Source organism: Tachyglossus aculeatus, chromosome 5 (assembly GCF_015852505.1).
Source record: "Tachyglossus aculeatus isolate mTacAcu1 chromosome 5, mTacAcu1.pri, whole genome shotgun sequence".
Classification (NCBI taxonomy): Eukaryota; Metazoa; Chordata; class Mammalia; order Monotremata; family Tachyglossidae; genus Tachyglossus; species Tachyglossus aculeatus.
This window is the reverse complement of record NC_052070.1, coordinates 103,406,998-103,411,692: the sequence shown is the minus strand read 5'-3', so window position 1 is coordinate 103,411,692 and position 4,695 is coordinate 103,406,998. Positions and strand designations below refer to the sequence as shown.

Here is a 4,695-nt window from a genome sequence, read left to right as displayed (position 1 = left end):
AAAGCCTTTTCTGCAGAAAGGTTTTCCACTCTGTTAACAGTTGCAAATTCTGATAACTTGACACCTGTCCACCTGTTGTGCTTTGTTGTCTTTCTCCCCCTTCTAGACTGTTAGCCCGTTGTCAGGTAGGGACCATCTCTATGTTGCCAACTTGTAGTTCCTAAGCGCTTAGTACAGTGCTCTGCACACAGTAAGCGCTCAATAAATACGATTGAATGAATGAATGAATGGCCCCTTGACTCCCAGGCCTTTGTTCTCACCACTAGGCCACGTTGTTTGGTTCTAGTAATGGCTCCACCACAGACTTATTATGTCACCCAAGACAAGTCATTTGCTCTCGCTGGGTCTCTGAAAACCAGGAAGAGTCACTCCTGCTCTTTTCTCCCGCAACTCCTGACTGAGCCATTGGGTGAACAGATTAGGGTTCATTGAAAATCTTGGGGTCAAAGTGGATTGGAAATAGAAACGTTCATTCTCGCTCTATCTCCCTCCGTAGGGGCTTCTGCAACATGGACTTCAAGAATGTGAGCTCCTAAAGGATCTTCATTCTTCTGGGCTTCTCTGACAGGCCCTGGTGGGAGGTCCTTCTCTTCCTCTGTGTCCTTGTCACTTATATCATGACTCTGGTGGGCAATGTGTCCATCATTTTGGTGTCCCGGCTGGATTCCAAGTTGGATAGCCCCATGTACCTCTTCCTGAGCAACCTGTCTTTCCTGGATCTGTGTTTCAGCACCACCACAGTTCCCCAGATGTTGAGGAATCTTTGGCGCCCAGGGAAGACCATCAGCTATGGGGGCTACGTGTCCCAGCTCTACATTTTTCACTTTCTGGGGTCCACTGAGTCCATCCTGCTAGCCATGATGTCCTTTGACCACTACGTGGCCATCTGAAAGCCCTTGCACTACCTGGCCATCATGCATCAGGTTCTCGGCAATCTCTTGGTTGTCACAGCCTGGGTCAGTGGCTTGGCCAACTACCTGCTACAGTCCTCACTCACGGTCCAGCTTCCCCTTTGTGGGTGCCAGTGGTCATCGAGATTCCCTGCGTGGACACCTCATTCAATGTGGCCATTCTCTCTGTGGTGGGCACCTCCTATGCGCTGGTGTCCCTGGCTCTCATCCTGGTGTCCTACAGCTTCATCACCATAGAGGTGCTAAGGATCCTCTCCTCTGTGGAAGGCTCAGGACTTTCAACATTTGTGGCTCTCATGTTGCCGTTGTTTCACTCTTCTATGGCCCGGTGATGGGGATGTACGTCCAGTCCGCTGCTGACAACTCCCGGGATAAGGCCAAGCTCTTGACCCTATTCTACAGCGTCGTCACCACAATGTTCAACCCCTTCATTTACACGCTAAGGAACAAAGATGTGAAAGGGGCGTTGAAGAGGCTTCTGTGAAAGAGCGGTCAAAGCCGGGATATGAAGGGTGAGGCATGAGGGACTACCCTACCTCACCTGCCACTCCAAAGGAGTTTGGAATTTCATGATTTAAAGAAAAGAGGCAGAATCCTAGACTAAAGAATCTGAATCTCTCACTCAGTCCCTCCTCCCCTCCTTAACTTCCATCTTCAACCGCTCACTCTCCACTGCTTCCTTCCCCTCTGCCTTCAAACATGCCCACGTTTCCCCATCCTAAAAAAACCCTCTCTTGACCCCACCTCCCCTTCTAGTTATCGCCCTATCTCCCTGCTACCATTCCTTTCCAAATTCCTTGAACGAGTCATCTACGTGCGCTGCCCTGAATTACTCAGTGCCAAATCTCTCCTCAACCCCCTCTAATCTGGCTTCCGTCCCCTACATTCTTACGAAACTGCCCTCTCAAAGGTCACCAATGACCTCCTGCTTGCCAAATCCAACGACTCCTACTCTATTCTAATCCTCCTCGACCTCTCAGCTGCCTTCGATTCTGTGGACCACTCCCTTCTCCTGAACATGCTATCCAACCTTGGCTTCATAGACTCTGTCCTCTCCCAGTTCTCCTCTTATCTCTTCGGCCGTTCATTCTCAGTCTCTTTTGCAGGCTCCTCCTCCCCCTCCCATCCCCTTACTGTAGGGGCTCCTCAAGAGTCAGTTCTTGGTCCCCTTCTGTTCTCTATCTACGCTCACTCCCTTGGTGAACTCATTCGCTCTCACGGCTTCAACTATCATCTCTGCAGTGATGACACCCAAATATACATCTCTGCTTCTGCTCTCTCTCCCTCCCTTCAGGCTCGTGTCTCCTCCTGCCTTCAAGACATCTCCATCTGAATGTCTGCCCGCCATCTAAAACTCAATATGTCCAAGACTGAACTCCTTATCTTCCCTCCCAAACCCTGCCCTCTCCCTGACTTTCCCATCACTGTAGATGGCACTACCATCCTTCCCGTCTCACAAGCCTGCAACCTTGGTGTCATCCTCGACTCCGCTCTCTCGTTCACCCCTCATATCCAATCCGTCACCAGAGCCTGCCGGTCTCACCTCCGCAACATCGCCAAGATCCGCCCTTTCCTCTCCATCCAAACCGCTACCCTGCTGGTTCAATCTCTCATCCTATCCCGACTGGATTACTGCATCAGCCTCCTCTCTGATCTCCCATCCTCCTGTCTCTTCCTACTTCAGTCTATACTTCACGCTGCTGCCCGGATCATCTTTGTGCAGAAACCCCTGGACATGTTACTCCCCTCCTCAATAATCTCCAGTGGCTACCAATCGACCTACGCATCAGGCAGAAACTCCTCACTCTCGGCTTCAATGCTCTCCATCACCTCGCCCCCACCTACCTCACCTCCCTTCTTTTCTTCTACAGCCCAGCCCACACCCTCCAATCCTCTGCCGCTAACCTTCTCACTGTGCCTCGTTCTCGCCTGTCCCGCCTTTGACCCCCAACCCACGTCCTCCCCAGCCTGGAATGCCCTCCCTCCGCACATCCGCTAAGCTAGCTCTCTTTCTCCCTTCAAAGCCCTGCTGAGAGCTCACCTCCTCCACGAGTCCTTCCCAGAATGAGCCCCTTCCTTCCTCTCCCTCTCCTCCCCCTCCCCATCCCCCCGCCTTACCTCCTTCCCCTCCCCACAGCACCTGTATATATGTTTGTACACATTTATTACTCTGTTTATTTTACTTGTACATATTTACTATTCTATTTATTTTATTTTGTTAATATGTTTTGTTTTGTTGTCTGTCTCACCCTTCTAGACTGTGAGCCCGCTGTTGGATAGGGACCGTCTCTATATGTTACTAACTTATCCTTCCCAAGCGCTTAGTACACTGCTCTGCACATAGTAAGTGCTCAATAAATACGATTGAATGAATGAATGAATGTTCTGGGGCATAGGTGTGACTATTCCATTGTAAACTCCTTGAGGATAGTGACTATGTCTTCTTTCTATATCATACTTACCCAGAGGTGAACGACGGTGGCCAACACCTGGTAACTTCCCATTAAATAATCCACAGGGACCAAAACTTCCTCGAGGCAGGAATCATTTCCAAATAGGCAAAGAAGGGAGTACAAATTGGGGAACTAAGAGCTCCAGAGAAATACCTAGATAACGGTGACAGAAACCTACACACAGAGATAAACACTCAAACACACACAAAACAAGCACACACATTTACACACACATATATCTGCGCACGTTTTTCCAGGTGCACTCATCATACATGAACATGCATACATTTGGACACATGGGATTCCGCCATTAGAGTGCAATCGCCTTGTGGGCAAGAAATACGTTTTGTACAGCTGTTACAAGATCCTCGAGGGCAGGGATTGAACGAGGACTAGTGGAAAGAGCAGGGGACTGGGAGTCAGAGGATGTGGATTCTAATCCCGGCTCTGCCACTTGTCTGCTGTGTGACCTTGGGCATGTCACTTAACTTCTCTGTGCCTCAGCTCATCTGTAAAGTGGGAATTAAGACTGTGAGCCCCACATGGGACAACCTGATTACCCTGTATCTACCCCAGTGTTTAGAACAGAGCTTGGCACATAGTAAGCACATAACAAATACCATCATTATTATTATTATTATTACTAGCAATAGTCATATTAATATTAATGGTGTTTATTAAGCACTTACTGAATGCAAAGCATTGTATTAAGTTCTGGGAAAGAGTACTCAGTGGAAATTAGACACGTATCCTGTCCTTCAAGGGGTTCATATTCTATGAATAAAGGTAGGGGAAGGGGAGGACTCGAGACAGACACAGGGATAAAGATAAAATAAAACATTAAAACAGCACAAGGTACCAGGACAAATATATAATTCATAATACTGATTATCTTCTATCTACTCATGTGCTTAGTACAGTGTTTAGCACATAGTAAATATACCCAGAGCTTAGTACAGTGCTTTGCACATAGTAAGCGCTTAATAAATGCCATTATTATTATTATTTAACAAATATTATTATTATTATTATTATATAGAAAAATGCAAACAAAAGTCAGTAGGGAGCTATGGCTAGAAGAGCAGAATTTCAGATTCCTTGTAATTCAGAGTCCATGGCTTATCCTTACCCACACGCCAGCTAGTACAGCCACTAACCTTCCTGAGGGTATTTGACACCTCATGATGCAGGTACTGTTCCCTTTCCCTTAGAGGTGGTTAAATGCAGGATGGGGTTTCCTTGATTTGGTGGAGAACAGCAGGTGTCAGTTTCTGGGGATTGTACAGAGTGGGCAAATGTGCTATGGTGATCTTCCTAACACACCTCACAGC

General features: G+C 47.8%; 1 pseudogene; it reads left to right on the top strand.

Moving 5' to 3' along the window:
- Window positions 1-509: 509 nt before the first annotated feature.
- LOC119928854 lies at window positions 510-1,395 on the top strand (annotated as a pseudogene).
- Window positions 1,396-4,695: the final 3,300 nt, after the last annotated feature.